The sequence below is a fragment of the Centruroides sculpturatus genome, unplaced genomic scaffold, assembly GCF_000671375.1.
Source record: "Centruroides sculpturatus isolate CEXI.00-Female unplaced genomic scaffold, Cexi_2.0 scaffold67, whole genome shotgun sequence".
In the NCBI taxonomy this organism is placed as follows: domain Eukaryota; kingdom Metazoa; phylum Arthropoda; class Arachnida; order Scorpiones; family Buthidae; genus Centruroides; species Centruroides sculpturatus.
This window is the reverse complement of record NW_019384305.1, coordinates 501,646-514,825: the sequence shown is the minus strand read 5'-3', so window position 1 is coordinate 514,825 and position 13,180 is coordinate 501,646. Positions and strand designations below refer to the sequence as shown.

Sequence of the window (13,180 nt, the reverse complement as noted above, 5' to 3'; positions counted from 1 at the left end):
CAATGATTATATAGCCTTATACTTCTCGGAGAAAGTGTAACTTTTATTTTTATAACAATTCCTAGAATCGAACCTTGTCGCTTATTAATAATAATAAAGTATTTCTTACTCTACATTCTTCGTAAAAATCGACTAAAAAGTAGGCTAAGTGTTATCATAAAACTACTATTTTCTAATAGTTTTATAATAAAGTATGATTCACTGTGTAGTTGTACAGTACATTTTTGCATTTATTCAAACGTATGTGTAACACCGAGACGGTTACCTTACTCTTTCCTTGTCACTGGTAACGTATCATTTACGGACTCGTTTGACAAGTTGCGACTACGTTCCGCATCAGTTATCCCCCTTCAACGATAGGTTATACTTGTTTCATCTTAATAACTGACTGACCAGTTTACTTACCGTAAATATACTTAGAAATATTCCTCTCCTATAACCTTGAAGTCAGTCAGTATATTCTGTGTGTTTGTGTGATTCGAGTCTCATAAATGTGTTTTATATTTAAAATAAATTATTCTATTAACACTTTTCTATGGAGTAATAATAAATTCATACAATTTTATATATAGAAATTACGTATATAAAAGTACAGAAATGTCACACGGTTTTTCCCATTAAAACTTAAAAATAGTAGTAAATTATTTATCATAACCATTGTACATATAGCCTTATATATAAGTGCATTACATTACAGTCGACCCCCCTATAACACTGTTGATAATTCCGTTTTATATGAATTCCATGTTGTACGAGTCCCTTAGATTTTACAAATAAGTGAGCCGTTCACAGCCCGTCATAAGTATTTGTAAAATCTAAGTGACTCGTACAACATGGAATTCATATAAAACGGAATTATCAACAGTGTTATAGGGGAAGCGACTGTATATATATGATGTAGTCTCTATAGTATATTATACACACATATACACACTACTACAGTTTAATATATATATATGTAGGGGGCTACATAGTAGAACACTAATATGAACAGGTTAAAGATTACAGTTGGCAAACATACCAGAGACAATTTACATATCTAATCTAAACATACACAGATCAATATCTCACTGATGAGTTCAATATGTTGAAAATGTATTAAAGATCCACGTTCATACACCAAATAATTACTTGAATTCGGTTGATAAATGGGTCCTTGTGGTTTTGAATAAATAAATAAAAAAAACACTCAGATATTTATATCTTATATGAAACATACACATAGCTGTACACGCCCAAGATATTTACTACATCATTATCATTATTGTAAACATTAACGCTATGTAAACAAGGTTGGTGACTCCGTACACATCAACGAGTCGCCAAATAGTGAAAATAATTATAGATTAAATACCGAGAAAGAATAATAAAATGCATTTTTAACGTATCATTCATTTACAGTACACGTTGAAATTATTAAAACTGTAGGCGAAGATAATGCATTTCTGACAGGTGAGTAACAAGAGAAGTTCATTAATGCTGGCTCGTATGTATCAAAGCCAATTCTTAAACACTATAGAAAAGGGGGAGGAGGAAATGTGGGTAATGTAACTCGTCTCATCTGTCACCAGACGTGTCAAAGATGCTATATTTATTTATCTATAACCATTTATAAACCATTTATTTTAATAATGATCGATAGAAGAATGGCTCAGAAATATTTGTTAACGTATCAGGGTAGTTTTCCCAGATCTAGACTTAATAAAAAATACTTTACGACAGTGATAATATACAAAAGAAAAAAGTATGACGCAGTCTACACATGTAACTATCGACCTTGAGTTTCTTTCGGGTGATTAGATCTACCAGATTTTAAAGTATAATCTATTAAACACGTTATATATATATATAAATATAATTATAATATTTCAGAAAAAAAAAACCACGCAAAGTCCTTAATTAGTTACGTAATCTGTTTCATAATTAGTTCCACTCTCGGTTACGACTTGGAAATCGTTTTGCAATTCCGATTCGTCGTGAGGTCATATAATACTCGCACAGTATTTGTTAATTGTAATTATGGAATTTTATTAATAAAATACTTAGTAATTAGAGAAATAAGTAAGTAAGAAGTGTTCAGGTATATAAAATGTGTTGGTATACGGAATCCCACGTGATTCTGCGGTGCCAATGAGGTTGTAGTGTGGCCCGTATCGACCTTGGAGAGACCGGTCCCCTCTTGGTGGCACCTCCAACGGCGGATACGGATTGGATCACGTGACTGGCCAGATGGCACTAACCCGCCAAGGACGTACATAAACTGTACCGCTGCTCCGATGAAGCGTGGCTTCCATAACGCGTTCGTAAATCGAACACAGAATACTTACTCTTCTTACTCCGGTGACGTAACGTAATTATATAAAATAAATAAAAGAATTGCTGAGAGGTAAATTATGTATTAGAACCTAATAAAATTTATTAAAATCGAATTTATTTCGCGTTTAAATTATGTATAAAAATTATATTTTTAAAAACTAATATTCAAATTTTTTGATAAAAGCGCCACACCGATTTTAATTAAGTTTTCACTTTATTTTTTTATTTTTTTAATTTAAAATTCTTCGACCGAATGGGAGTGGTAAAATTCCTTTAGGAGATTAAAAGAAATTACTTAAATTAATTTATTCAAACTTAAAATGTTTCTAATTTACTTTAAATAAGTTATGATAATTAGAAACACGTTAAGAAAAAAAAAATTTTTTTTTTTTTTGAGGTAAAAAAAAATCCACACTAGAGGGCACTAGCAGATTGAAAGATGAGATCGCCCTCTTCGGCAGTAAATTGAACAATTTTTGTTGCTTCCTCGTAATTATCAAAGATTAATTAAAAGATTTTTTTTTTTTAAATGTTCGTTGTGTATCGAACGGATTTTAAAGTATTTTTACTGTTTACTCAAAGGCCTGTGTATAAAACTCTTGCCAAGTTAAACACAAGAGGGGAGGAAGCTGAAAGACTTCTATAAATCGATCGGCATGACCCTGGTGTCATTTAAAATGAAGATGATGTCTAATAATTGATAGACGTCGTATCTACATGAGCCTTGGCCTAATTGGAACAGATAAATGGACTCTCGGCTTATTTTCCTTTCTTCTAAACCTGTTTCTTTCCTACTTTATCCTCTCGTTCTTTTGTCGAATGAGTTTATCTTTCCTTGTCGATACTATTACAAATACTTCTAGAATATCGAAAGCTACACTTGAATTTTATCTACAATAAGTGGATATGATGAGAGAGAGAAAAGAGCTTTTTAAGTAAAAACAGTGCTTGAAAAATGTTTTTCCGATCCCCTTAACCATTTTCCAGATCAAAATCTTGAAAGGCGTCGGTAGGGAAGTCCAAAGAAAAAAGGGGCGGGTATGCTATTTTCGGAGGGAATTCGCAGCCCCGTGGGGTCGGAGGTCAAACGGACCATGAAGGTCGAGGCAACGCCCACTGCTAGTGGCACCGAAAACCTGTTTACAGAAAATTCGTACACATTCTTTTCAATTCCTGGCGGATCCGCAACAGGATAAACAATCATTTCCCACTTCGTGTTATTCTTGAACATTCAAAATTTCTAGAATATTTATTGACGTAATAATACATTTAAGATCGTTGACGTCACAATTAAAAAAATAATAATAATAATAATGTAAAATATGTTGCGCCGTTTCGAAAGTTATAAAAAAAAAAAAAAAAATCTTAACGTTAGCAGCGCCAATTCTTCATCTACCAGCGTATTAAAGAAGTAGAAAATCAGGCTGGAATTTAATTAATTATACTAAAAGTTATATGTGAAAGTCTATTTTCATATTTTTAAAATGATACGTGCTCCTGTCTACGTTGTGTCCACCACCACCCCCTCGGGTTTGCATTCACGATTCGATGTTTTCTGAGTAATACTAAATTAACTCGGTGGTGATATGAAAAGGGGAGTTGTAAATCTACCTCTCTCTCGGCAACAGATGGCCCGTCCTGCTCTGGGACGATTGATGAAAATAGTAGAGTGGCAGGATAGAAGGGAGGTCCGGTTACTTCAATCCAGAATGTTATAGTCGGCGTTTCTCTCTGTGGGTCCGGTTACTGCTGCTAGTCGTGGAGAAATCGTAAATCTAGTGGCTGATGTGACGTCAGAATGTCCTAGACAAATGGATTAGGTGAGGATCACGGTACGCAGGGTACAACTTATCTGATTTAAAATGAAAGGAGGAACGTAATCCTCGGGGTACACTGATTAAAGAGATGCTCAACTTCACTATTTCACTCCAAGCCCCTGTTCTAAAACTGGGGTTGGCTTTCTTACGTTATAAACTGCATTAAACTAATTAAATTCCGGTCTCGCCCCTAATTTAAATTATTAATTTAATTTAGTTTTTTTTTTTTTCTTTAATCCCTAATTATAAAAACCATTCTTTAATTTTAAAGCATGTTTATTTATGTATATACTTTATTTTTATATATGTATATTATTAATTTATTACAAGCTTCAAAATTAAGCCTGTAAAATTAATGTTAATATAACTATTTTCTATGAGAAAATTGCTGATTAAATCGGTCACCTGCCCTTCTCGCTGCAGTTTATTAATGAGTGAATTTACTTGTAAAGGCAGCTTTTACTCGAGATAAATTTTCTAGGTCAGGCGAGAGCAGGTGAGACACTGCTTCAGTTCCTAACCTAAGGGAGGAGGAGGGGGGAAGAATGAATGACTCCGGACCTAAACTACATAGAAAATTAAAGAAAATAAACCACAAAAAAAAAAAAAATAAAATGCTACGCTTGAGATGTTTCGCATCCGCACTGGAGGCGGCCAAAGACGTGTATGACCTACTTTTAGACATTGCGCTTGCCTCAGTAATTGGCCCCTCAAAGGGGCGCCTCACCTCAAGGCAATATTGTTAGGCGGTGAAGATTAATTATTACAGTCCATTTGAAACTTTCTAAAAAAATTGTATTTAATTATATAAACACGTTCAATTTTTTAAAGGCGTTTATATTATAATATTTCGTACAATTAAATTTATTAATTAAATTAAATAATCGGCTTAACGATTAATTTTCTTAACTTTTTCCTTTGTTAAATTTGATTATTATGAAGAGTTTTTTTTTAAAGTTCTTGTTTCTGTATTTGTTTTTATTTTTTTATATTAATAATAATCTCAACATTAAACATAAATTGAAGGATTTATTTTAAAGTCTATTATGGTGTAACTTTGTGTAAAATACGTTCTCTAATCTTTTAATTTTAATTAAAAGATTTTAATAATTAATCGTTTCAATGTTATAAATCTATTAGATTTATCATTAATTATTCTTACAGAAATTGCAGAAAGCTACTTAAAGTCATCCTTTAGTATTACGAGGCAATTCCCACATCCTCCATCCCTAGCACAAGTAAGTATTCAAGATAACGTCTAGCATCGTAATAATTTCATGAATATTTAATAATTTTCAACGATTCCTTCAGAGAAACCTTAAAAAGTTAGCTTTAGATGGGTCTATTTCATGCAAAAAAATTAAATATTTTATAGAGGGAGGAAATAATTGCTATCAAATTAGAAAAATCGACACTATATTGTCACTTCACGTGACTTTTTGGTGACAGGTTCCGTGACTACTGTTTTAACACGCTTCAAATTGATGCTAAATACTCGCATCTTTATCCCAGGATTTCATCCTCATCCTCATCTTCATCTGATGCTGACGTATTATAACATTTTTAAAAGACGTTGTCGTGATTTTTAATGACGTTTAAAACCTGTTACAGTAATATTGTTAAAGGAGTAGTTAGTTTTTCTTTTAATTACATTTATTTAATATACTTTTTCATATTGTAAATTGATTGGATTCATGCAGGGTATCTCGTTACTACAGTAACATAATGGGACTGTGTTATCCAACAACCGTTCACTGTTTCACGGATACGATATCAAATTCCATTTGAAATTCCCATTAATTTTCTTCACAAATTTTTATTAATTCATCTGAACATCCCGAAAACAGTTAGGACCAAATTAAAAAAGAAAGAAAAAAAAAGGGCACCACCCGCTGTCAGAAAAGGAAGGTGCGCACTGGCTCAAAAGTTAATCATAGTGGCAAAAGTTTCGACTCACTTCACTCGTACAGATTGACAGGCTGCTGGCCCGCTTTACGGTAAGTACTGTAAATGGTCACCATGGTGACGGCACGGAACTGAGTCACGTGGCCTCCCGGAGGGTAACGTGACTCAGACAGTACAAACAAGGGAGTACAATTTTTTGCTACTCTCGAAACACGTGTCGTTGTTAATCTCTGGCCACCAGACGTCGATCTGATTGGCACGTTTCGGTACCTATTTGGTCATCTTGTTCAATATGCCCCAAGGCTCTATATCCCTGGGGGGGTTTACGATCGATATGCGTGTATTTATTTTTAAAGTGCAGTAACGCTTGGACGAATCAAAACAATCTTTTTATTATATCGATTTATAATTTGTATACATAGGCCCCCGTCCCCGGAAGGGCCTATGTATTTCACGCTATTCTATGTCATTCGATCATTTACAAAACCTCAATACAGTAGTAGAAAGATGTGGTAAGTGGGAAGCATCCTCCTATACACTCACACACACGCTATAAATACGTGTTTCCACTTACTAAAGCTAGGCCAAGTAATCTCTGGTTTGATCCTGGTTGGCCTATATCTATGTTTTTGATCATTATGAAGGGGCCAATCAATCAAATCTGTCGAAATTCCCACAGTTTGTGCAAAAATTCCATAATCGGAACTAAATAAAACGGATGTTTAGAGGTTCATCAATATATTCTGATCATTCGAAATAAAATCCTAATTTCTTAATCAAATTTATGGAAAATTTCAGCATTTTAAACGTGCAATCGAAGGTATTTAAAGTGAGAATTATCATTCTAAGCATACCAAAATCATTAGAGAAACACGTGACTGGAAAGAAAACATCGCAAGTAGAAAAAGTCCTTTGATCGAAATAAAAACCTCTTAATGGGAAGAAAATCCTGTACGGTCAGAGGATAATCCCTCTGGTATTCGAGGTTTGGAAGAGAAAAACTTACAATCGGAAGACATTGAAAAAATACAAACTTATAGAAACTCCCACTCAAGAAACTCTAACGATCGGGTGCATAAATACGGCATAATAATAATAATAATAATAATAATACATAAAATTTGGGATTTTCCTACAGATTTAACATTCCCTTATCAACGAAATCGGGCTAAGAACGTAGTGGAAAGCGTGAATCACACCTGGCAACAATCACGAAATTAACCGCTAAATTCTTAGAGGTCAGCAACGTAACGCGTTGGTGGTTAATAACACGCGCGCGGTGATCTGACCCAAGACGTCCTTTAACCCATCTATTGTCTCCCGAAAAGTCGTTTAATCTCTTAATTCCGGTTACCGACACAAAACGAAAAACGAATTATAATAAGCGCGTGACGTCATACAAACAGGCCACGATATTGGCCAGTGGCCTCGGTTCTTACAAGCAAACTACAGATGCTTTGGCCTAAGTTATTTATATCCTCCTCGTTATATATATACATAAAGTAACAGTCGTTAACCGTTTGCTTCCCTCAATATAGCATTATTTAGCAACGTTCCCAGCGGTTGCGACAATTACGTTCAATACAATTTTAGAACACGAAATCGAAAAAATAAATAAATAAATAAAAGACAGAATTAAACCGTGACGTCAGCCCATTTCATCATTCGGTTCACGACCCGCGAAGTATAACAGACGAACTGGCGCGATGGCGTCGTGGGGCGAGGGAAACGCCCTCCTCGCCTCTCCTTCCTACCTTCAAGGTCAGGGGATCGTAAACACGCTCGAGCGTCACCTAGGTAACCGAGCCTCGATTTCCTGGCAAGCTGCCAGCGGTGTGGTCACGTGGATCACTCGTGCGATGTCGCTTTCTGGGAAATTAGGATGAGGTCAACGGCTCTTCTCTCCAAGAAAATAAACCCGAGTGGAAGGTTTTTTTTTTTTCGGTTGCTTATTAAAGAACACCCCGGGATGACGGCCGGAGGATGTTCGGAAGTGGAGCAAGGTTGGGGATGTCCCAGATTTGTTCCAGATGCTTTTCTTCGTTACTGGGGTGTCGGCGTGTTAACTCGAACGTGTTTGTTTTCTAAACAAAAGTTTTTACCCTCCCTCTCCCCCCTGTAGGATAGATACATTAGGTCATTTGCCTGTTAATTCCATTTAAAAATCTCACCGGGTAAGCCATGTAATTTTCGTTCCTCCCCCCTTCCCGTATATTTCTAAATTTATGTGGCATCTGTAATTGTAACGAAGCTGTTGCCCCCGGATTTAAAGTTCACGCTATCGATACGTGTGACGTGTAAACCCTCGAATAGCACCGAAAGTGTCGTCGATGTCGATGCCTCCACGTGTGTTAATGTACAATAGAAAACACGGGCTAGTATCAGCGCGTGGGAGTTTGTGTGCAAGATTAAAAGCTAATTTTCCTATCGTTAAATGTTGTTCTAGTCCTTAATAAACTTCATTTGTTAATTGCATTGTTTAATTTAGTTCTATATATATATATATTACTGGATGCTTTGAAACTAATAACCACTTCCTTCCTTTTTTTTTTGTTTTCTAAGGATCTTCCAGAAAAAATAGAGGAAGAGAAGAAGAAAAAAGAAGGATCTGGAAGGGCTCCAAATCGAAAGTTTTGCTGATTGGATTTAGGTAGAAGAATTTTGGATCTTTTGGCGTCTGGATTTGATTTCAATTGATTATTTGTTCTTTATTTCATACGCTTTTTTATCAATATATATCTTGAACAGTTTTATGAACTGCAATTACTAAAAGAAAATGAGAAATGAATTTAATTCTACCGGAATTTTATGCTAATTTTGCAAATTTTTACTCCAAAAACTCTTCATTCTCTCCTTATTTGCTAACCTTTTCTGCCCTGTTTACAATACTCCTTTTCTCCATAATTTTTGCACTTTATACAGCATTTTTTGTTTTTTTAATTCCTTAACTCTTACAAGTTATTTGCAATTCATTTTTATAAATATTTTCATTAGCAATCTTATTATACACCTATCTTATTTGACTTCTACAACACCTTATACCAAATTTTCAAGTTTTTACTCCTATTTACCATGAATTTTTCGATCCTTCTATCTTTATATAGCTTATATTACATCTTCGCACTTCTTGAACACTTCCAACTTGGTGTTTACTTGGTGCATTTTTATATATATTCTGAACACTTATTTTTCATCTTTTATAATTTTCCTTCCATGGCATCTTGTGCCAATTTTTACTCCTATTTACATTGTTTTTTTTTATCGCTCCTTCCCCTTCTTCACCCTTATTTACAATACTACTTCTTTCTATTATTCTTTCACCTTATTTACAGTATATATTTTTTTAAAGTTTTATTTACAAATTTCCACTTCTTAAACTGTTTTCTTAGTTCACTCACTCACACTTCTGCTCTTTTGTATGGGTGACAATGGATCCTTTTCATCATGGCGAATTTTTTCGTCGCTTCCTTACGTCACAGAGGACTTTTCTTTCGATAGAAGCACGCAATACAAACACTTATCATTCGAAAAAAGTAAGATTTTTATAAATATTCCCCACTTTTAAACGACAATAAAAATAAATAATAAAAAAAAAGGCGCATTATCACACTTCAGGGAAAAATGTACCTTAGGGTATAAATCTATTCTAATATTTTTCTCACCCCCTATTTTTAGTTTGCTATATATGTGTTTTTCTTTTATTATTATTTTCTTGAGCCAACATATTTTGACAGTTTATCATTCTCTTGGACCTCCTTCCCTCTCAGAAGAGAGAAGGAAAAAGAAAAATAAAAAAAACATTGATGGATGTATCTTGCTTACATTAAAGGAACAGTATTTGTGTGTGTGTGTGAACATTTGATGTTTTAAAATGATCTTTCCCCTATTCAAAATTCATTCTGGTTAGGTTATTCTCTTCGGAGTAGAAATAAATATCCAAGCAAACTTGGTATATTTTGGGGTATTTGGGGATAAAATATTCGCTATTTTATCACCAAGTACACTAAGAATAAAGTGAGGTACCAACTAAATTCGAATAGAACTATTTTTATATTTATTTTATCGAAATATCAATCGTGTTTTTGGTCTGTTTAAACTCTTTTCTACTGCCAAAACTTGTTCTTTTATTAAATTTCTACGAAGTAATTCACTTACGTATTGAGTCAAATTATAAAGAAACAAACAAAAAAAAATCCCATATTAAAGATTGATTTCTATCTTTGTATGTGTGTCTGTTCGTAAGTGAGGAGTAAATCTTGTGTCTATTTCCATTTTTAACTGGAAATTTTTAGTTATATATAACGATAAAACCGTATTTTCTTACATAAATAAACTTAAAAATCATTGCTTGTTAACTTTATCTGTGAATTATAAACATTAACTTAATATATAATTAACTTTTTGGGTAATAAATGCCAGTAATAATTACTTTAAATCTATATTACTTGGTTACTTTAACAAATGTTAATTGAAAATTTTTTTAAAATAAAGTACCCTACACTATTTATTTATTATTAGCTTCTGTCTTTAAACAGGAATAAATGGTTGTATATTCATTTACGTTTTATTCTTAAACAAATAAATAATTATAAGTTTTAATCTAATTAAAATATAGGCGGTTCTCAGCGATATATTTACTATACAATCGAAATTACAATTTTAACTAATCAACGATGTAGAAATCGACATAATCACGCCCACTTTGTATTGATTTACAGTTTTTTAAACTAATCAACGTTAAGATAATCATATTTTAACCAATCATCATTGGAACATATTTTAAATATTTATAAAACGTATATATATTACAGGAAACCGCCTATATTTAATTATTTTACTAGTATTTATAATTTTATATTATATTTTATTTTATTTTAAATAGAATTATTATAATTATAGGGACAAGAAAAGGATAAAAAAACACTTGAAAAGTTGGGATGAGGCTGTATATAATACCATAACGTCTAGTAGCATCATCATCATCATCATCGTCATCTGAACACTACACGTATTAAGAGCATCATCTTAACTCATCATCATCATCATAATTACAGATGAATTTCATTTATTTCACTTTAAAATCTCATTTTTAAAATTGTTCTTTTTCCATTTATAAAAATGTTAAAATCGATTAAAGAAAAATAAATTAAACAAAGCGGCAGACAAAATATACAAGAAAAAATGTGAATATTTAATAATAAATATGCAGAAAAATCTGATAAAGATCCGTCATCATCCTCCTATTGATCATTAAAACGGGACATCTCGAAGATAACCCGCTGATAATTTTCCATCTACTTCGCTTCTACGTCAACAAAATGTATATAAAATGGCCTTTATGAACGTGATTAAATGTAATTCATTCTTTTAATTGCTTGATATACAACTTGATTTATATTTAAAAGCTAAATATAACTTTGTAATTTCCCTTCCTTTTTTTTTATTTATTTCACATTAATTTATAAATAGGTTTTTATCATAACAGTAATTTAATACACTCTTTCATTCGACTCCTTCTAAGAATATAACAAAGTTTATGTTTAAAAATATATATATATATATTCGAATTTCATAAATAAAATGTATAAAATTTGAAAAATAATTTTCGTCTTATAAAATTCTGTATAATTTTTGTGTATTTTTGATCACACGATTGATGCTTTCTCTGTTTTCATCTTCAGCATCATTGGATGCTTGAATGGGATGAAAAAATTCGCATTTTCTCTTCACTTTTTCGACGAAAAAAATGATTTTTTAAGCATAAAATTATGCTTAAAATTCAGTATTATGAGTAAGATTTATATATATAAACTATAATTTAGGGCCTCACTCTTTTAAATTGATTTGTTGGAGAGGTAAGGCCTTTTATCACAGCCGGATTTAGACGTCTCCTTTGCCAATAGATGAAACTACCTTTGAGGCCCTAAGGTGTAGCTTATACGTAAATTCCCTTCTTCCTTTTATATGTTAAAGCTAAAAGGCCTCAACAACATAGATGAGTCAATTGTTGTTGAAGTTTGAACGGATGTTGATGAGTTAGTATCAATCATTAACGTGTAATTTAATACAATTTCTTAAGACGTTATCCCACGTTCGTATAAGATGATGTTGCTGTTACTTTTAATATATTTCGATAAAGAATTTGATGTGTAATGTTTAGAACGAATTAGTGATGCAGCACATTAAGTGTTTAGTGTACGGGGATTACAACTGGATACGAAAGCGAATGTCTTTTTGAAACTGTAACGACTTACGTCACGACTATTTTTGAAACAGGATACGACATTGGACGAGGAAACACTTTGTTTCGGGTCCTGAATCCAAACATTTAATATCCACGAGAGCAAAAAAGAGACTTTTTTTTTATATATATATTTTACCAGGCGAGGGGGGTTTGTAGTTTAGTAGAATTATAGGATACAGTCCATAATTCCTAGCAGTGGACACGCACAGTCAACAGTGAATAGAATCGTTTCCTGTTTAAAAGACCCTTCGGGTGTACAATTTGGTGGCGTCTACTTCCTCTCGCGTTACTAAATATCGAACAATGTTATATGCCTGGGGCATCCTAGATAGGAAAAAAAGGGGAAAATTGCTCTTGTATCTAACTCATACTAATCATTGGCGGACGAATATACGTTTATCCTAAAAGGGAATTCCCCCCATAAATAATACAGACCTCATACTACACCGATCTAGATTCGAATTTAACTCCGAAGGAGTCATCTATCACACGAATTGCTCCATCACTCACCGGTCTAGAGACTATCCGGATTGATAAAACGAGGAGCAAAGCCTCTTTCCCACTAGACATCCCCCTGTTTTCCTCCGTCCTCCAATCCTCCTTCTTGTTTATACGGGGATAGGTTTAGTAGGCATCTCTATTTAATATTAAATAATTTATCACGGACGTGTCAAACATCCTTAACTACCGACGCAGTAGGTCTATTTTGGTTTAAAAAAAAAAAAAAAAAAAAAAGATTACACCCGACAATAGCGAGTTTCCGTTACACGTATATTCGAGAGAAAAACCACTAAAAATAGCGCTTTCCCTCCCCCCTCGTTTCTTTAAATGCAAATTCGGACATTTAATTGAGGACCTCATGCGTGAGCGCGTGGACTAAAAAAAAAAAAAAAAAAAG

At 33.2% G+C, this 13,180-nt stretch overlaps 1 long non-coding RNA gene across 4 annotated transcripts; it reads left to right on the top strand.

The window, feature by feature from the left end:
• The first annotated feature begins 3,816 nt into the window (after positions 1 to 3,816).
• LOC111618720 lies at positions 3,817 to 11,482 on the top strand. 4 transcript variants are annotated; one of them, XR_002755629.1, is made up of 6 exons: positions 3,817 to 4,136; positions 5,298 to 5,371; positions 5,583 to 5,763; positions 5,834 to 6,130; positions 8,601 to 8,688; positions 10,938 to 11,482. It is a non-coding gene; the product is annotated as an uncharacterized LOC111618720 (long non-coding RNA). The 4 variants fall into 4 exon arrangements; XR_002755625.1 differs by having other exon boundaries at positions 5,509 to 5,763; XR_002755630.1 differs by having other exon boundaries at positions 3,817 to 4,148; positions 5,509 to 5,763.
• Positions 11,483 to 13,180: the final 1,698 nt, after the last annotated feature.